Here is a 22,202-nt window from a genome sequence, read left to right as displayed (position 1 = left end):
AGCCGTGGGAGAGCAGAGCAGGGGAGGAGGCTGCCATATGACACATAGGATGTGTCGTATGGGTATTTCTGCCCTCCCCGCCCTGGAACGCCCCCTGGAATGCCCCATTTTGGCCACTCCTCACTCCTCTTGTTAGTGCGGAGCATGAGGTAGCATGGAAGAGGGGGAAGGTCGGTTCTCCGGGAACCAACCTCGGAGTGCAGGCTCCAAGGTCAGTTCCCAGAAAACCAGATATCATATGGCCGTCTAGCCTCTGACTAGCCGCCATGGGATTGCTCCCTAAAAGAACTTACCCAGACATTATGATCAACATCTGTGGCCTTCCTCTGAATGCCTCCTCGGAGGAAGGCTTGGAAGGTGGCAACAAGGGAGAGGACCTTCTCAGTGGTGGCCCTCCAATTATGGAACTATTTCCTTACTGAGGCCCACCTGATGCCAACACTATCTTTAGCACCAGGTTAAGACTGCCCTCTACTCCCAAGCATTTAATGGCATATGATGGGGCATTTATGTTAGCTGCCTTTATTAGGTCAAATGTCTTATCGGAATTGTTTTTAGTCATTTAAATTGCTTTAATTGCTTTGTATGTTAAACATTTCATACTATGTTTTATTATCTATTTTATGGTTTGTAGTTCTTGTAACTGCTCAGAGAGCTTCACCCATTGGGTGGTATAGAAATGAAATTATTGTTGTTGTTGTTGTTATTGTTATTATAGTATTATAATATTATAATATTATAGTAGCTCTTAAAAAGAGCTACTGGGAGTTGGAGGGAGGCCACCAGAGGACACTCCTCTTATAGGAGGAGGCCCACTGATGTAGGAGGGGGGCCCACCAGAAGGCAATTTGCTAAAGGCCCCTCAAACCTGGAGTCAGCTTTGCTACTGGGATCTTGTAGGATAAGGGGACCTAAGAAAGAAATAGGTGATTGTAATGCCATACCAATAAGAGCTAATCACTAAGAGGACAGGCTGACAGATGATTCTGGCTGAAGAGAAAAGGATCAGTGAATCTCTTTCCATCACCCTGTCAAGCTCTTGTGTGCAAATGTTAGTTGACAACTGTACACCTAAAGGAGCTTGGATAAAAGCAGGGAGATCATGAGCAGAAACTTCAAAGGGAGAGCAGGCAAGGAGGGCTTCTGAGGAACTTCCTCATTTCTTCCCTGTCCAAGCTTGTCTGCAGATTACAGAAGAAAGCTATAACAACCTTGAAAGGAGAGGGTGATGTGGGGCATTATGATAAGTAAATCAAATGTTTCCAGTCCCTTTAAAAAAACTCAAAAGATGTGCAAGTGGCATGGGCTTTCATGAATGTCAGTTCCGCATGCCGTGTGAAGTGACGCAGCATCCAGCCTGTGCTTGAAGGGCAAGGGAGGGGGGAGGAGTGCATCTAATAAAAATTAAATTCACCCACTTAGCCACGCTTCAAATCAAGACATGAGCCTGTTCTTCCTCTGGGTGAAGATGTTAAAGAAAATCAAAAGAGCAAAAAAACAAAACCCTAAGACTTTGATCCCATGCACTTTTACTGGAGAGTAAGCCCCATTGAATGCAGTGGGACTTACTTCTGAGTAAATGTGCATAAGAGTGAGTTATACATTTTGGTAGTGCTGTAATTTTAATGTAGCTATAGTCTGGCTTTCCCCAACTTGGTGCCGTCCAGGTGTTGTGGACTTCAAGTCCCATCAGCCCCAGCCAGCATGGCCACTAGTCAGAAATGCTGAGAGTTGTAGTTCAAAACAGCTGGAGGGTATCAGGTTGGAGAAGGCTGGTGCACATGATGTGGAGGTGTCACTATCAGTTTTGGAGAACTTACAAAATGAATATGCTAGTCAGAATAAATTTCTTACAGAGCAATCCTATGCATGTCTACTCAGATGCAAGCACCATTGATATCAGTGGGACTCACTCACAGATAAATGTGTATAGGATTGCACCCTCAATGGACCACAATGTATTCTTGGTTTTATAAATACCAAAAGGAGACAGGTCTTGTGAATTATGGATATTAGAAGCTTCATGCTGAGCTACACATGTAATGGTTAACCAGTGGATAAACAGGTGTGGCTCAAAGAAAGGAGTAGGTAGGTTTCATCAGAAATGTAAGTAAGCATTTAAGAAATGTTGAGCATATCTTGCTAGAGATTCTCTTTCAAAATATGAATGTATATGACAGGCATTTGGACTACACAGTAGATGAGTTGATTTTGTTGCTGTGCTCTGTCTTCACTGTTCAGAGTTGGACTGGGGCTACAGACACAAGCTGGCGGTAATCTGCTGACAGTCTCTAACAAATATGTTGCTGTGATTCTCTCTTTCTCTTTCTTTCTTTCTCTCTCTCTCTCTCTCTCTCTCTCTCCCTCCCCTCTCCCTTTACAGGAATAGCTCCATAACCATTGAAAGAACTTGTGACAAGTAAATTGAAACTATAATGGAGACAATATTGTAGTTGTATGCATTACATAATTGGTACTTGATGTTCTCCAGGGGAGATTTTAAAGCATCCATTAGTCTTCACCTTGCTGAAACAATGGGTTTCTCCCCCCCAGCTGCAACCCCATCCTCCCTGCTGGGAGCCAAATGCTTTTCACATTGAAAGGGAATGTGTAATGGGTTGTGAGTGAGTTAAGTCACTTCATTTGGCACCTGTCTGCTCTTTTGCCTTCCTAGAATATTTCTTATCTTTGTGTACACAGATGAGCCTATATGTCCACACCCACAAAGTCTATGTGCATTGCCACAAGATATTTATATAGTGGGCTAATGACTTGTCAGTCCGCATTTATTTGATCCAATTATATGCTGCTTTAGGAATTTAAGGAATTTACCAAAGCAGTGTAGAATACAAAAAACACAATCAATAAACACAATAAAATACAATATAAATATTAAAACATCAATTTCAGTGCACACACACATATGAGAAACTGGCACCATACTCTGGAAAAAGAAACATTTTTAGCATGCACCTAAAGCTCATGAACATTGGTGGATGGCGCCTTAATTCCAGGAGCAGGTTGTTCCAGAGGGCAGGGGCAACTACATAAAATATTCGTTTTTGAGTGTGTGCCAGAAGAATCCAGGGAGAATGCAGATCCGCCAGAAGGGAATCCCTTAACAACCAAGGGCAGGAGTGCTGGAAAATTTTATTTGGTTCACATTTTTAAGTGAAACTAATTCTCACTTCCTTGACTGTTATCCTTCAAATTCTGCACTTCTTTGAATTTTGCAATGCTGTTCTCAGCACATAAAATGCATACATTAAGGAAAGTTGAACACAAAAATGTGTATGTTAGGGAAAGATACCTATGAAAAATGCTATACTAGGGAAAGATGCATACAAAATGCATATGTTATGGAAAGCTGGGTATGAAAATCAATGCACATTTTCGTGTGTGTGGGTTTTAATCGCAGAGTATCATTGGATGGAATTGAGTTATAACTGAATCCTTGTGAAACAGACCGGATGTAGACTGACTTGTACATCCCTAATTCTCTTCCCCCACCCCTGCCAGTCCCCTCTTGAGTTCCAGAGATAAAGATGGAGCTGTTCCCCTATGAAATTCATCACCTCTTTGGGCATCCCTTTGTGATATTGGAACGCATCCTGCGGTATTGGAACTCATCATGTGCGCAGGGGTGTAGTGGTGGGCGGGTCTCACAGCGACGAAGACCCAGGACTTTTTTAAGAGCCAGATCTCAGCCAGGTCCCTCCCACTCCCAGTCTACCACTGTGGGCCAGGCTCTTCCAGCCGTCTCCTCCCCTTCCTTGCTGCTGAGTGAGGGTGAAGCTTCCATACAGTATCATATTTTGGAAACCTAAAATGTTTGTGTTTGAGTGAGTGAGTGAGTGAGTGAAAATTATTTTAACACCCCTCTCTGCATTTTTTCTCAGATGCCCAAGTGAAATACCATTGCCTTACTGTCAGCTGCACTGTTTTTGGATCCCAGTTGAAGGTTGTAGATCTTACAAGGTTGTGTAATCTTAGAAGGGGACGTGGCTGTGAGGGGACGTGGCTGTGACTGTCATGAAGGGACCCTGCACTTTTGAATTTGACACTACACTACTGCATGTGTGGCTTGCACATAAGTAGGAAGCTCATTTTAGGTTATTTGGATAATAAAATGTTTTATTTTGTATTTGACCTACCTAATCTCTCTCTCCTCTCTTATCCTTAATCTTAACAATACTCCTAAATTTGAACCTGGGGTTTGACTACATATTTTGGATAGCCAAGGATCTGACCCTTACCAGACTGCTCATTCACGCTACACACTTTGCAGTAATTCCAGTGATCACAGAGATGCCAGAAGCATTGTTACAGCTGCAGAAACAGGCACAGAGGTATATCCAATGCACCACCAGTTCAGAGGGGCACATCTCCCTGTCATTGTAGGCACACACTTGCACAAGGATGGTATGGAGAATTGTGGGGGTGACCAAGATCACCTTGTCAACTAGCCCTCTTTCTCTCTCTCTCTCTCTCTCTCTCTTTCCCCCCTCCCCTCCCCTCCCCTCCCACCCAATGTGGGTGTTCGGCTTACTAAAAAAAAATAATTCCACTTCTTTTTCTTAGGTCTTCCCCTTTGTGGGGCAGGCTGTTAGATGAAATGATCAAACCGCCCACTGAAAAGTGCTTTGCTGTTCTGCATCACGAGGAGCTGACAGGTCAGAAAACGCAATAGAAAAGCTGGGGGCTGGAAATGGGGAAATGAAGACCAAAGTGCTTGTAAAATAGAAAACAGCCTCCAGTGAGTCACTCTAGAAGGAGGATTAAAAACAGAACTAATTGTCTGCTTCAAAATAGCACCTTCATCTTATCCCAGAGTCAGCCCAACTTGTCTGAAGGTTTGTCCTCCTCAAATTGATTTTTCTACCCTATTTGTATCCCAGCCTTCCTGAGAGGAGCTCATCGCAGTACATACAGAGTTATCTCATTTCACAGCCAGCCAGAATGGTACCCTGTGCAGGGCTGTACCTACCACAGGGGTCCCCAACCTTTTTGGGTTGGGGGGGGGACTTTTGGAATTTTGAAAGACTGTCATGGGCACTCTTACAAAAATGGCTGCCATGGGGGGGAAGCACTTGCCCATTCGTAAAATGGTTGCCGGGGGGGGGGGGGCACGGCCAGACACAGAAGGCAAACGTGGGACTAAAAGAGAAGTACCTTGTCCAAGAACTTAAGTACAAGGCAGAGGTGGTGAGCTGAACTCCAAAACACAGCACCACTCTTTTGAAGCCAAATAAAGATGGAGCTGGAGCACAGCACTTTGCTTTGCATTATGCCAGCCTCCCAGTTATATATATATATATATATATACACACACACACACACACACACACACATGCATGCAGGCACGTGCGCATACACACATAGTTGTATTTTAACTGCTGGGGGGTGGGGAGAGGTGACTGTAGGCTACTCTGCAGTTTGCCTTTGTGGGAAGGGAGTGCTGTTTGCTGTTCTGCTTCAGGCAGCAAAATGTCTTGGGCCAACCCTGGAGGTAGATTAAGGCTGAGAGAATGTGACTGGCCCGAGGCCGCTATGCGAGTTTCATGGTTTCAAGGATTTTGAACCCAGACCTCTACAGTCCAAGTCCAGCATTCCATTCCAGTCCTCCTCAAACGTTTTTGAATTGGGGACCTTATTTATTCCCCACCCCCTTCCCACTGCTTACAGTAGAAGGGGAAATACCTTCACCGGTGTAACCCTGGGGCCTGAAAGGACGAAGTGGAGGCACTTAGGGCTCAGGAGATCCAAAGCTCCACCTGCCGTGCCCAGCACCAGGGCTGGTGGCAACACTGCCAGTGGCAGATTTATGTCCGCGGAGCATTCTCCGGCCTCCATGACAGAGGCACCTTGAGGGATTAGGATCTGCCCCATCCTAATCCCTCTCAGAGGGTTAAGGTGGCTCCGTATTTTGCTGCGTAATTTTAGATGCCTTTTTGTAAAATCCTAGTAACAGAAGGGAAGACAACAGATAAAGAGAGAATCACTGTAATTTGTAATCTCACTGCCTTTTATTAGTCTTCAGCCTGTTAGGCTAGTTCTTAACTGTAACTGAGGCTAAGGGTAGTATCCAATGTTACATAGAGTAGACCCATTGAAATGAATGGAACCTAATTTGACTAACTTTAGTGAGGCTTAAGTGGATCTAACTCTACATAGGACTAATACTGGATACTACCCCAGGAGTTTTAATGTAAATCTTTTCAAGTCAAGTCAAATTTTATTGAATAAGCCTTCAGACTGTTTCAAACACAATAAGCACACATTAAAAACAAACAGTAAATACATGAATCTTAAAATGTAAAACTAACATAAAAGAATCTATGATTGAAGTAATAAAATATTTAAATGTTTAAAAAATAGGTATGCCTTTTAATGAAAATGAGGTTTTAAGGACCCCTTAAGACTGCACATGGCTTAAAAGCTGTTACATGGCTCATTTAATCAGACCATTTCCCCTTTTCTTTTCCCTTTAAACTGGCTGCCTTAACAGCAAAGAGGGCAACCCTCTGAGTCACAAACTGGTTAGATCTTTGTAAGAGAAAATTCAGCTTGTCCTCAACTGCCAAATTTCTCATACTGCCAAGAAATTGATATAAATAGTGTTCCCTACAACTGGAATATAACTGGCATTCCTGTAAGTAGTGGGCAGGATCTTCTACTTCAGATACATCACATATACAAAGGCTGTCTTGCACTGGAATGCCCCATGTCATCCCATTTTAACTGGTCTTTCTAGCTGAACAGACAGTTGTTCCTCTCCCGACTCAAGGCATACAACGGGCCCATCAACATGAGTGATTGACTCTGATGCTGCTCAGAGACATTCGGATCACATGACACAGCCGCCACTTCACAGCAACAGTGTGGTTTCCTGCCAGAAAACACGCATTTTCGTACAGGTGTTTTGCGCCGGATTTTCTTCTTGCTGCGGCTTCAACATGGTTCATGCAGCGTGTACCCTGATTCCCTGAAATAAATTCAGCTCAGTATGGTGGGTGTACCTAGAGGTGTGTTCGGGTCTTACATCACCGTTGTGGAGTACCCCTTTGCTATTGTTCCCCCTCCCCGCCTCACTCATTCACAGCTGCACGGATGTTAATGCTTTGTTTTCCCCCAAATGAGCCTGTGCTTTGGGATGACTGTTGTTCCTTTGAAATCTCCACTGCTGCCCTGAAAACAGCCTGGTAAACATGTCAACTTGGAAATCATGTAATGTTGGGGGTAACAATAGACGTAGGCGCATGCACTGCAATGGAGAGAACAGCGCTGATAGCGCCCAATAATAGTCTTCAGACACATGTAGGAAGAAAGCCAGACTATGAAGCACATGGTCTTCGATGTCTATATACTAATGCCCAGAGTATGGGAAACAAACAGAACGAACTTGAACTCTTAATACAGGAGGGAAATTATGACTTGATAGGTATAACTGAGACTTGGTGGGATGACTCTCATGACTGGTATACAGCAGTTGAAGGATATAACTTGTTCAAAAAGAACAGGAGGAACAGAAAGGGAGGCGGGGTTGCACTGTATGTGAAAAATACATATCTCTGCACAGAAATACAGGAGGAGGAGCTTGGTAGCCCCATCGAGAGCATCTGGGTTGAAATAAATGGAGCAAAGAATAAAAGGAACCTGGTGGTCGGAGTCTACTACCGGCCACCCAATCAAGGAGAAGCCAAGGATGAAACTTTTGAAAAGCAAATAGCCAATGTTTTAAGGAAGCATGATGTAGTAGTAATGGGGGACTTCAATTTCCCCGATATTTGTTGGGAGACAAATTCTGCAAAACATGGCCCCTCCAGGAAATTCCTGACTTGTGTGGCGGATAACTTCCTCCTACAGAAAGTAGAGGAAGGAACTAGAGGATCGGCTATCCTTGACTTGATCCTAACCAACAGAGATGACTTAGTGGATAAAGTAGCAGTTACAGGAACTCTGGGGGAAAGCGACCATGTTGTACTTGAGTTCTTGGTTCTAAGGGAAGCAAAAGCCGAGTGTACTCAAACGCGTACCCTGGATTTTAGGAAAGCTGATTTTAATAAACTCAGAACAATGATCAGTAAGGTCCCATGGCAAACAATGCTAGCGAGAAAAGGAGTCCAAGATGGGTGGGAACTTTTAAAAAAGGAAATTCTCAAGGCACAATCACAAACAATTCCAACAAGAAGAAAAGGTGGAAGACAACAGAAGAAGCCAATGTGGCTTCACAAAAAGCTTAGGGATGACCTGAAAACAAAAAAGGACACATATAAGAAGTGGAAAGAAGGCCAAGTAACAAAGGAAGAGTACAGGCAGGTAGCACAGAATTGCAGGGATGGCGTCAGGAAGGCTAAAGCGGAGAACGAGGTGAGGTTAGCGAGGGATGCTAAAAACAACAAAAAGGCTTTCTTCAGCTACGTGCATAGTAAAAGGCAGAGGAAAGAAATGGTTGTTCAGCTATTAAATAAGGATGGCAAAATGATAACAGATGACAAAGAAAAGGCAGAGGTGCTCAATTCCTACTTTGGCTCAGTCTTCTCCCAAAAGAGGGTCTATGACCCCCCTGGCAAAGGCGAAGTACAGGCTGAAGGGGCAGGATTGCAGCTTGAGATCGACAGGCATATGGTCAAGGAACACCTCATTACTTTGAATGAGTTCAAATCTCCAGGGCCAGATGAACTGCATCCTAGAGTCATAAAGGAACTGGCAGAAGAACTCTCAGAACCGCTGTCTATTCTCTTTGAGAAATCATGGAGGACCGGGGAAGTGCCAGATGACTGGAGGAGGGCTAACGTTGTCCCTATCTTCAAAAAGGGTAAAAAGGAGGAACCTGGGAACTACAGACCAGTCAGTCTGACATCAATCCCTGGGAAAATTCTGGAGCAGATCATAAAGCAATCCATCTGGAAGCACCTTGACAACAATGCCGTGATTACTCGAAGCCAACATGGATTTGTCAAAAACAAGTCCTGCCAGACAAATCTGATCTCATTTTTTGATCAAGTCACCTCCCTTGTAGACCGTGGGAATGCTGTAGACATCATATACCTCGACTTCAGCAAAGCTTTCGACAAAGTGCCCCATGATATCCTGATGAGCAAACTTGCTCGAAGTGGGCTAGATGAAACAACGATCATGTGGATCCACAGTTGGCTACAGAATAGGACTCAAAGAGTGCTTATCAATGGGACCTTCTCAAGCTGCGGAGAGGTAACGAGTGGGGTACCGCAGGGCTCAGTCCTGGGCCCAGTGCTCTTCAACATTTTTATTAATGACTTGGAGGAGGAGGTGCAGGGAATGCTGATCAAATTTGCAGATGACACAAAATTGGGAGGGATAGCTAATACTTTGGAAGACAGAAACAAAATTCAAAGTGATCTGGATAGACTGGAGTGCTGGGCAGAAAACAACAGAATGGCATTTAATAGGGACAAATGCCAAGTTCTGCACCTAGGAAAAAGAAACCAAATGCACAGTTACAAGATGGGGGATACGTGGCTCAACCACACTACGAGCGAGAAGGATCTTGGAATTGTCGTCGATCACAAGCTGAATATGAGCCAACAATGTGATGTGGCTGCAAAAAAGGCAAATGCTATTTTGGGCTGCATTAATAGAAGCATCGCTTCTAAATGCCGGGAAGTACTAGTTCCCCTCTACTCAGCACTGGTTAGGCCTCATCTGGAGTACTGTGTCCAGTTCTGGGCACCACACTTTAAGAAGGATGCAGACAAGCTGGAGAGGGTTCAAAGGAGGGCAACAAAGATGATCAGGGGACTGGAAACAAAGCCCTATGAAGAGAGACTGAAAGAACTGGGCATGTTTAGCCTTGAGAAGAGAAGACTGAGGGGAGATATGATAGCACTCTTCAAGTACTTGAAAGGTTGTCACAGAGAAGAAGGCCAGGATCTCTTCTTGATCATCCCAGAGTGCAGGACACGGAATAATGGGCTCAAGTTACAGGAAGCCAGATTCCGGCTGAACATCAGGAAAAACTTCCTGAGTGTCAGAGCAATACGGCAATGGAACCAATTACCTGGGGAGGTGGTGGGCTCTCCCACACTGGAGGCCTTCAAGACGAGGCTGGACAGCCATTTGTCAGGGATGCTCTGACTTGGATTCCTGCATTGAGCAGGGGGTTGGACTCGATGGCCTTGTAGGCCCCTTCCAACCCTACTATTCTATGATTCTATGATTCTATGATCATTCCCACTGACTTCCACTGAGGTTCCACTTCACAGCTACAGAAGAGTGGTGGTGGTGGTGGTTGGGGAATAAAAAGAAAACAGCTGGGCTGGGGTGGGGGCAGGGGCATTGCTAGGTTCTTAAAAGATCTGGGGCACAGGCCCATAACACAAATTTGCATATCTAGTATATAATATATATCTTGACTCTAAGCGCACCTCTGTGTGTGTACGTGTGTGTGGTGTGTGCTTGCGTGTGGGTATAGATTGCATACATACATACATACATTAAGAAGACGTGTGCACTGACCCTCCACGCCACCTCAACCTGGACCCAGATTCAGCGTTTTGGAAATCGTCCTGCTTCTGCGCAGGCTAATTTGTAGTCGGACCACTTCAGCTCAGCACCAAACGTGAGTCAAGGTTGAGAAAAATGGGTTTTTATGCTTCCTCTTGACTACCATGGGAAATTAGAAAAAAAAAACTGTAATTTTTTTCTCTTGGTCAGAACTGGATGGTAATTTCAGGCATAGTATCCGCCTAGAAGGGGATTACACCTGCCCAGTGTCAGAAAAATAGGTGCAGGGTTTATTTTTTTATTTTCTTTTAAAGGGAACTGGCAATAACATTTTTATAACTTGGAAGAATTGGATAAAAGTTTCAGGATTCATTGCCCCATTAGAGGAGGTCATGTCTCCAAATTTCAGAATGATAGCCACAAGGGTTTTTGTGCAAGGGTGGCTTTGACGTTTTGAGTTCGCCAAAAGAGGACATACATATCTCCTTATTTTCCATGTGGACCATTGTTCTGAAAATTACAGACAGCCTAGAGGTGTCCCCACGTAAGAAACCAGCAAAGCTTCAGAAGGATATACGTGCATTCAAATTTTGAATTACTAGAATTTATTTACATTGCACCAGTGCTAGCAGCAGGGGAACGTGGGTAGGAAGGTGCTATTGCACTCATGTCCTGCTTGTGGGTTTCCTGTGGGCATCTGGTTGGCCACTGTGTGAACAGAATGCTGGACTAGTCTAGATGGACCTTAGTCTGAGGCAACATGGCTTTTCTTATGTTCCAAAATACAGAGTGCATCTGAGCATATGTAGAATCTTTTCCTTTCACCACTAAGCACTTACATTCTCACCCTACCAATTCTATTCCCCTCCATGCAACCCCCCCATCCTACCATCCTCCAGCAACTCTTCATAAAAACATTTTTATGTAATTCCTCTCTATGCACAAGCTCTCATTGTATCTTCCTCCCCATAACTTCATTTGTGCCAAGACTTCACCAGGATTCAGCCAATGAGTCTGTTTTCAAAACTAGGGCTAAGTTATGGAGAAACTCTGAGCATTTACTAAGTGCCTTTCCCTCACCACTGACTCTAGAGTTCATGCAACCCCCCCCCCCCGGCAAAACATGCATAGCATAGAGCTGAAAGGGAAGTCAATTCATTAGCCGGAACTGGGTAGGTACTGTGTTAAGCTTGCAGTACCATGCTCACAACTCAGGACTTATTTTCGAGTAAACATGCAGAACACAGGGTGCAACCCTCCCTGCAAAAGTAACTTGTGCTGGAATCCTATGAACACGTTTTCTCTCTATGTTCCTTGTATACCATTGTTCTGAAAATTACAGACAGCCTAGAGGTGTCCCCACGTAAGAAACCAGTAAAGTTTCAGAAGGATAGGTGCAGCAGTTCATGTGGAAGGGGAGTTCTCCAATTTGGAGGAGGGAGTGATTTGCTTTCCCTTCCCTTCACCCCCTCCCCAATTAATTTTGGGTAAATTTGTATGAAAATACACAAGTCATTAGAGGTTGCCCCAGGCAATAAACCTGCAAAGTTTCTGAAGGCTATACATGAATGCAAATTTAGAATTACTAGAATTTATTTGCATTTCACCAATGTTAGCAGCAGGGAAACATGGATGAGAAGGTGCTATTGCACTCATGTCCTGCTTGTGGGTTTCCTGTGGGCATCTAGTTAGCCACTGTGTGAACAGAATGCTAGACTAGATGGACCTTGGTCTGATGCAACATGGCTCTTCTTATATTCTTAAATACAGAGTGCCTCTGAGCATATGCAGAATGCTTTTATTTCACAATTGAGCACTTACATTCTCACCCTACCAATTCTATTCCCCTCCATGCAACCATCCCTCCTCATCCTATCATCCTCCAACAACTCTTCATAAAAATAGATGACTTGTTTTGTGTAATTCCTCTCTATGCACAAGCTCTCATTGTATCTTCCTCCCCATAACTTCATTTGCACCAAGATTTCACCAAGATTCAGCCAATGAGTCTGTTTTCAAAACTAGGGCTAAGTTATGGAGAAACTCTGACCATGTACTAAGTGCCTTTCCCTCACCACTGACGCTAGAGTTCATGCAACACCCCTCCCCCCCTTGACAAAACATGCATAGGATAGAGCTGAAAGGGAAGTCAGTTCATTACCCGGAACTGGGCAGGCACTGTGTTAAGCTTGCAGTACCATGCTCACACCCCTTCATGGATCATTGCCTTGTTGTGGCGAAGGGGCTTGTGTAACTCAGTGAAGCCATAAGCTATGACGTGCAGGGCCACCCAAGACGGACAGGTCATGGCGGAGAGTTCTGACAAAATGTGGTCCATTGGAGAAGGAAATGGCAACCCACTCCAGTAATCTTGCCAAGAAAAACCCATGGAACGTATCACAAGGCTAAAAGATATGACCCCGGAAGATGAGCCCCTCAGGTCGGAAGGTGTCCAATATACTACTGGGGAAGAGCAGAGGGTATTTCCAAGTAGCACCAGAAAGAGTGAAGCGGCTGGACCAAAGCCGAAAGGACACTCAGCTGTGGATAGGTCTGGTCTGGTGGTGAAAAGAAAATCCAATGCTGTAAAGAACAATATTGTTTAGGAACCTGGAATGTAACATCAATGAATCAAGGTAAGCTGGAGGTGATCAAACATGAGATGGCAAGATTGAGCATCGACATCTTGGGGATCAGCGAACTAAAATGGACAGGCATGGGTGAATTTAATTCAGGTGACCATTATATCTACTACTGTGGGCCTAAAAGATGATGCTGTTAAAGTGCTGCACTCAATATGCCAACAAATTTGGAACACTCAGCAGTGGCCACAAGACTGGAAAAGGTCTTTACATTCCAATTCCAAAGAAGGGCAATGTCAAAGAGTGTTCAAACTACCGCACAATTGTGCTCATTTCACATGCCAGCAAGGTTATGCTCAAAATCCTACAAGCTAGGCTTCAGCAGCATGTGAACCGAGAACTACCGGAAGTACAAGCAAGGTTTTGAAGAGGCAGAGGAACTAGAGATCAAATCGCCAACATTCGATGGATCATGGAGAAAGCAAGAGAATTCCAGAAAAATGTCTATTTCTGCTTCATTGACTACACTAAAGCCTTTGATTGTGTGGATCACAACAAACTGTGGCAAATTCTTAAAGAGATGGGAGTACCAGACCACCTTACTTGAGAAACCTGTATGAGGGTCAAGAAGCAGCAGTAAGAACCAGACATGGAACAACCGATTGGTTCAAAATTGGGAAAGGAGTACGACAAGGCTGCATATTGTCGCCCTGCTTATTTAACTTATATGCAGAGTACAGCATGAGAAATGCCAGGTTGGATGAATCACAGGTCGGAATTAAGATTGCTGGGAGAATTATCAACAACCTCAGATACGCAGACGAAACCACCCTAATGGCAGAAAGTGAAGAGGATCTAAAGAGCCTCTTGTTGAGGGTGAAAGTGGAGACTGCGAAAGCTGGTTTGAAACTCAGCATTAAAAAACGAAGATCATGGCATCTGGCCCCATCACTTCCTGGCATATAGAAGGGGAAGAAATGGAAGCAGTGACAGATTTTACTTTCTTGGGCTCCAAGATCACTGCAGACGGTGACTGTAGTCATGAAATTAAAAGACGCTTGCTCCTTGGGAGGAAAGCTATGGCAAACCTAGACAGCATAGTAAGAAGCAGAGACATCACCTTGCCGACAAAGGTCCGTATAATCAAAGCTATGGTTTTCCCGGTAGCAATGTATGGCTGTGAGAGCTGGACTATAAGGCTGAGCACCGAAGAATTGATGCTTTCGAACTGTGGTACTGGAAAAGACTCTTACGAGTCTCCTAGACTGCAAGGAGGTCAAATCAGTCAATCCTAAAGGAAATCAACCCTGAGTGCTCATTGGAAGGACAGATACTGAAGCTGAAGCTCAAATATTTTGGCCACCTAATGCGAAGAGAAAACTCCCTGGAAAAGACCCTGATGCTGGGAAAGACTGAAGGCAAAAGGAGAAGGGGATGGCAGAGGATGGGGTGGCTGGATAGCATCACTGATGCAATTAATATGAACTTGAGCACACTCCGGGAGAGAGCGCAGGACAGGAAGGCCTGGCGTGCTATGGTCCATGGGGTCACGAAGAGACGGACACTACTTAACGACTGAACAACAACAACCATGCTCACAACTCAGGACTTATTTCTGAGTAAACATGCAGAACACAGGGTGCAAACCTCCCTGCAAAAGTAACTTGTGCTGGAATCCTATGCACACTTTCCTGAGGGTAAGCCTCATTAAACATAATGGGGCTTCTGAGAAGGCATACATAGAATTTCATAAATTAGCAATATTTATCTCACCTTCACTTAAAAAAAACACTCCTATTTTTATTAAAGCTTTCTGTTCAGAGGAACGTAGGAAGCTGCCATATACTCAGTCAGACCCTGGGTCCATCTAGCACAGTACTGTTGACAGTGACTGGCAGCAGCGGCTCTCCGGGGTTTCAGGCCGGATTCTTTCCTGGCCCTACCTGGAGATGCCAGGGACTGAACCTGGGACCTTCTGCATGCCAAGTGTGTGCTTTACCACTGAGCTACAGCCCTTCCTATTGCTGGATAATGGCAACTGACAAACAAAACAGCCCCGGATTTGTTTCTCTGCAACCATGTGAACCCACTTTTCTCAAAGGCTTGAGTGAGAAGGAGAAAAACCAACCCTCTTGTCTGTTTGTATATAGTCAAATACAGTTCTGAACTTCTCTTGCCCAACAAAGAGAATTCACTTTAAGAATTCCCCAAGATATGCTCTGGGTGGAATAAAGAAGACAAAGAAAGAACAGGACAGGGGAAGGAAGAAGAATGGTGATTGAAGATGCGGGGGGTGGGGGGGTAGAGAGAATTCCTTCAGCCAAGTGGCTCCTTTCAGGGAGGTAGTACTTCAGAGGAATTAGGAGGCTGTGGAGGGTTGGTAAGGATTGCACATACTTAAATTAATGTTACGAGGTGAGGTGGCTGAGGGCTTTTTCTAGCTTTTTAAAAAACTCTAGAACCTATTTAAAAGCCTCAGCAGTTCCTTGATCATAACGCCACATAGTCCTAACCCTCCTTTTGGAATAATAAGAGTTCTACAGCTGTTTAGAAAAAATTAAAGTGGAGGGGGTGAAAGAAGTTTGTGGAGGCTGATTGGATCCTTTGCTGTACTGAAGCTACTAAACTTCTGCAGAATTCACAGATTCAAGTTTAGGGCAGTAAGATGAGATGCTGTGTGAAATCGCAGTATTTCAGATGGAGTTCTTTCTTCCCTTCCTTATCCCTCTTCAAAATTTCACTGCAAGCAAGCTCCCAACAGTGGTCATGTAAGAGCAGAAAAGTAGAGGGAGAGAGGGTTTTTGCACCTAAAAACAAAAAACCCTAAACCAGAGATTAGGGATGGGGACCTCCTAATGGTCACCTTAAACACCTTCTGATTAGGATCTCTAATTCTCAGTATGGCTTGACAGCTTTTATTTTTTGTTTTAGTCTTTGAGAAAATAAAACTTTACACGTGGCTAACACTAAAGCTACCGGACTTAACTGTCTGAAATTTGGCAGGTTCAGTCATCTCCATAGGGGCTGCTAGGTCCCAAAATTCCATGCACTTATGTGGAAGCCCCAAAAATATATAGCTTCTTTACTTTGACAGATTTTCTTGAAAATAGCAAATTTTACCTGTGACTAGCACAAAAGCCACTGGACATAACTTCCTGAAACTTGGTAGGTTCAATAAGCTCTATTGGGGCCACCAGATCCCCAAATTCCATGCACTTATGTGGAAGAACAAAAAAATTATAGCTCTTCGCTTGGACAAATTTTCTTGAAAATTGCCAATTTTACCTGTGGCTAACATGAAAGCCACTAGGCCTAATTATCTGAAATTTGGCAGATTCAGTCAGCTCCATGGGGGCTACCAGGTCTCTAAATGCCATAAATTTATCATACAAACTAAAAAGGTTATGGCCATTTCTGTTTTCCAATGCAAGTCAATGGGAAAATGTTAAAAAATGGCAATTAGGACAGCTCAAATGATCCGGGGCACAGCCCAAAGATCCGGGGCCTGTGCCCAGGTGGGCCTGTAAATAACGACACCCTTGGCTGCGGGGCTGCTGAATCCCCCTCCTCCTTCCAGGTAAGGGCTCTGTAGAGCCTTGCATGCTGCTGCCGCAGGAGAGAAAGGCACTGTGGATCCTCCATTGCGTCACCCACCCTTGGCCCCCATGACCTGCCTTCTCCTGCTGAGCATACTGCTCGAGAGGAAGGTGCATGCAGGTGCAAACACACACACACACACACACACACACACACCCTTGATCTGGGCATTGACTTTCACTGCACTTAAGAGCGGGGCTGAGAGAAGAGTGGGGGAGGGGAGCTTGTTGATGCTGCAAGGCTCCACCTGTCACACAAAAGCGATTCTTTTGGGGGTGATACCCCGCTGCAATTGGCTGTATCTGCTGTGGAAGGAGCAAATCCGATTTCCTGAAAATGTTGTTTAAAACAGAATTGCATTGGAAAGCATCTCCATTTAGGTGGCTCAAGTTCATATTTAAGGGGGCTCAGTTTGCTACCACTGGATCTCACTGAATGAAAAATTCAGTGAGACCCAATGCTAGCAAACTGAGATCTAGACCATCTGACATCATACTACATCCTAGCTCTTCTTCTTCCAAGTACCTCCTTGCAAGCCAGTTTGTGCCACTAAAGAGGCACCTTTTGTATGCTTTTGGTTCATCTCGGTGCTTGCAGGGGAGTTTCTCTTCATTGCCTTTGAATAGCAGCTGTATTACCTCAGAGTTCTTCTAGCAGTTTGTCATGCACTGTGTCTATGTGCTGAGGTGGTGCATGAGGAAACCTGTTGTTTGGGGAAACACCCATAATCAGAAACAAAGGCCATGCTGGGTAAACAGCAATAATACAGTAATAAAATTCTCTGGATTGTGGCCCATGCTAACACTATTAAAAACAAAACAAAGAAGTCAATCTGATGAACATTTTAAAGTAAAAACAGGTATTATACTGTTTGCAAATAAAAAAAATACAAAGAACCAATTTCAAATGACAGAAGAGTAGCTTTAGCAGCAGAATAATGAGCAGTCATGGAAAATAACCACCTGTAAATCTCAAAACAGATTCAATGAAAATAAAACAGATGTCAGGGACAGGCAAAGTGGAACTCAGCAGGGGCAACTGCATGACTCATTTCCCTTCCCTCTGATTTAAAACACTTCGAGTCCACTCTGGACATGATCAAAGGCAAAGCATTTTAAACTCCCATTGATTTCAGTGGGAGAAAATTAAGCAAAACAGATTATGCATGCCTTTCTTTACCTCTTGACACTGTTAATATTTAAAGTGCAATCCTATGTATGCTTAGACAGAAAAAACTCCCTACAACTCCCAGCATTCCCCAGCCAGCACTGCTGGGGAGTTGTAGGACTTTTTTTCTGTCTAAACATGCACAGGATTGCACTCTTATTTGATTAACAACCTCTACCATAGCTTGTGCTTCCACTAGATGATTGTGCAAGTCTAAAGCTACAATCCTTTCCTACGTGTACTTACCTGGAGGTATGCCTCATACAGCACAGTGGGACTTAATTCTGAGAAAACATCCATTTCCAGTTCTAGGAAACAAACTTTGCTCAGGATTACATCCACAATCCTTCTGTCACATGCCGTAACAAGTCAACAGACTGCCGTTCAAGTGTTCATCTTCTGCTTACTCTGCCTTTCTATAACCTATGCTTCTACTTCAAGCAGCAAGATAACAAAGCACCTACTGCAAATCATGTCAGTTTCTCATACATTTTAAAGGACTCATGTCTTAACAGTTTGCCTGTATGAAAAGCACAACAATGTGGGTGCAGGGAAAACCATAAAACCTATAGGTGTATTTGTTAGCATCACATGAATAAAGTTTGCTACATGTATATGTCATAGAAAGTCACAACTGGCTGTATGCAGCTTTCCGGCGTGAATACAACACACCAATGAATGAATGGGTTGTATTTAATGATGTCAGGAATGAATCTGAGCATGTGGAGATGTCTGGCAGCTCAGATTCAGAATGGGAACAGCCAGAATGGAGAGAGGCACCCTCCCTAGCGAGCTCAGATAAAGCAAGACTTTCTTCCCAAGACCCTGACACACAGATGGCCCAGCCTAAACGGCTCACCCCTTCCTCCACCATGAGAACCCAGGTTTCAGAAGAGGAGGAGAGTGAGGGGCATGATTTGAGGGATGCTAGGGTCCATCGCACAGCGAAGTGGGAAAAGTCAGAGGCGGGGATCAGACGTTCCACCAGGTTAGCCACTCGTGGAAGCCAATGTAGGAGGGAGTCACCCTAAGGGAAGGGCATCCCTGCCAAGCAAGTCTGGCCAAGAAGTTCTTGCCCAGACTGCTGGCAACTTCTCTAACTCCCACTTCGTCTCCTCCACTGATATTTGTAGATGTGTGGATTAGCTATTTCATTGCAGTCTGAGAGTTTCCTAGAATCTGCATTTGTGAAGAAGATTGTTGTTGTTGTTCAGTCGTTAAGTTGTGTCCGACTCTTCGCGACCCCATGGACCATAGCACGCCGGGCCTTCCTGTCCTCCACTCTCTTGATTCATTGATCTTACATTCCAGGTTTCTAAACAATATTGTTCTTTACAGCATCGAACTTTCTTTTCACCACCAGACCCATCCACAGCTGAGTGTCCTTTTGGCTTTGGCCCAGCCGCTTCACTCTTTCTGGTGCTACTTGGAAATTCCCTCTGCTCTTCCCCAGTAGTATATTGGACACCTTCCGACCTGAGGGGCTCATCTTCCGGCATCATATCTTTTAGCCTTGTGATACGTTCCATGGGGTTTTCTTGGCAAGAATACTGGAGTGGGTTGCCATTTCCTTCTCCAGTGGGCCACATTTTGTCAGAACTCTCCGCCATGACCGGTTCGTCTTGGGTGGCCCTGCATGGCATAGCTTATGGCTTCACTGAGTTACGTAAGCCCCTTCGCCACAACAAGGCAGTGATCCATGAAGGGGGTGAAGAAGATAGTCATTAACTAATAATCGGCTATTGGGTGGTATAGAAATGAAATAAATAATAATAATAATAATAATAAAGAAGTGTGGCTCGAAGCCTTGTTTCCTGGAGTGTGTTGATTGTGGAGGAAGAAGATGAAGGAACTTGACAAATGATACACTAGGAGAAAAACTACAAGAAGTGGTGTTGTTTAGTGCAGGGGTGCTGAACCTCTTTCAGACCAAGGCCTGAATTCCATTTCAGAGAAGCTCTCAAGGGCTGCATTCCAGTGGTGGGTGGGGCTAAAAGCAAAAGGGGTGGGGCCAAAATGCCAGCATATTTTAGTTGAAGGTGCTTACTGCCAGAAACTAAGGCTTAGGTGTGGCATTTCAGCCTTTTAGAATGGAGAAAAACTGAACAAGCGTGGTTAGGGGAAAGGGTCGGGGCCAGGGGAAGGGGCCACCTGAAGAACTCCAGAGGGCTGGATTGGGACCCCAAACCCCAGATTCGGTCCCTGGGCCTGAGCTTCTGCACCCTTGGCCTAGTGGATGTGCAAGCACTGGCCAAAGAACTACCACGACTAGCCCAAGAAGCACATAATGAAGTCGTAATGCGTTGTGCAATGACATGTGAAACCAGAATCAAAGAACTGGATTTGACCCTTGTGCAACATCGAAATCAGGGTTTCCACAAACGGTGGAAGCTTTTAAGCAGAATGGCAGAATGGATACAACCCCATTAATTTTATTGAATAGTCACCATGGCCATTACAAGTTCAACATGAGACATAAAAGATAAAACAGAATGAAAGATGATGTACACCATTTACATAGTATATTTTGATTCATTAAAACAGAACAAAATAAAAAGAATAAGGTTATCATGTGCACAATCAATTCATTTTCAATTTATGTAATTTTCCCCTATCCTTGCTGCCTGAAGAGCAAATTTAGCAACAGCCCTTTAATTTTTTTTTATTTTAATAAAAGAAACCACACACCTAATCAGTTTGCCAATAGGTTTGTCCAGTCAGCCAAAATTTATTGAACAAAGCTTCCCTCTGAACTTCATACAGTTTACAAAACAGTCCAGAATGGGCTTAGGCCGCAACCGTACACCCACTTACCCAGGAGTATCCTGCTGAGTAGACGTGCATGGGATCGCACTGTAAATCTTCCAATTTACAGACTACATAGATGGTTTTCATAGCTAATGTTATTTAGGGCGCAATCCTATGCATATTTTGACAGAAAAAAGTCCTACAACACTCAGCCTGTCTCAGCCAGCATAGCTGGCTGGGGAATGCTGGCTGCTGTAGGACTTTTTCTGTTTCAACATGCATATGATTGCGCCCTTAGTATCTCATAAAGCACCACAGTAGTTATGGGCTGCAGTCTCAAAGATGCAAAAGCACATCTCAACCTATGATTGGGGAGAGATACAAAATACTCAGGCATCCCCACTCACTGAGGTTTTCAAACCATGGGGCAAATGTTAAGTTGCTTAGTACCTGCAATACTAAACCACCACTCATCTTAAGGGAGTTGAAATGGGGCAGATGTGCTCTTCCACAGGGGAAGAGCTCTACCAGTGTAGGGGGTATATCTGCCACAGAGGCCGTCACAATGCCCTCTAAAGGTTCCATGGGCAAAGATCTACCGCTGATAGTGTTTCCGCCAGCAGGCCCAAAATGGGGTGTTCCAGGAGCAGGCTGGAGGCAGCCTTAATTAAATGGATCCAAAGCTCTTCATTCCTCTGACATGCCCCAGGTTCTGCCCTAATTAATTTCCCTCCTACCTGGTTTCAGTTGGGTGGGTGGGTGGGTGGGTGGGGAATTCAGAAAACCAGAGATCTGCCAAGCCTCTTTGCAGAAAAACCTCCCACCACCTTCCACCTTGACTCGTATGAGTTTCCAAAACCTCAAGGTTTTGGAAGTGCTGGATCATTAGCCATTTAGACCCCCTTATCTCTGTCCTCTTACATGACCCACATGCAAAAGTCGTATTTTCTCTATACAGAAGAGCTTTCTATGTAGCAAAAAGCATCATACATTGAACTGAGCTTAATTTCGCTTATTCAGATCTAATTGAAATATAACAGGGCAGTGTTGTTGCTATTTAGTTTAGAATCTTTTACCACCCAAAAAGAGGCATTAAAAACTTGTATATCACAATATTTTAAAATGATTAAAAAAAAAAAGTCAGTAAAAATATTCATGATCAGAATCCAAATGCTAAAAGCTAGAGAGAAAATCACCATGTTCAGAGGCTTTTTCTTCTGAAACATTCTGGCGTCATGCCAGTGTGCTACTTCCCAGAAATAAACTGACCAGAAACCTAACAGCACTTATTAGATGAACTGCCTATGAGGTGCCACAAAGAAGTCTTTGTTTCAATAGTATGCAAGATGTATTTGTTTTTAATTTCAAGCATATCAGTCAAGAGACCATAAAAGGTACAACAGCAGGCAAGCTTAGGAGTGCCTTTTACCAGTTGCCTCTCCGGTAAACAAGCTGCACCCCTTTCACAACAGAGACTTAGCCACGGCCGTCCATACTCAGGAGAGACAAGGCCTTCTTAAATGAACAATGCAAAGAAATCAAGGAAAACAATAGAATGGGAAAGACTAGAGATCTTTTCAAGAAAATCGGAGATCTCAAGGGAATGTTTTGTGCAAAGACGGG

Source organism: Heloderma suspectum, chromosome 3 (genome assembly GCF_057233095.1).
Source record: "Heloderma suspectum isolate Gila_16-S chromosome 3, 16-S_ref, whole genome shotgun sequence".
Taxonomy (NCBI): domain Eukaryota; kingdom Metazoa; phylum Chordata; class Lepidosauria; order Squamata; family Helodermatidae; genus Heloderma; species Heloderma suspectum.
Note: the sequence above shows the minus strand (reverse complement) of the source record.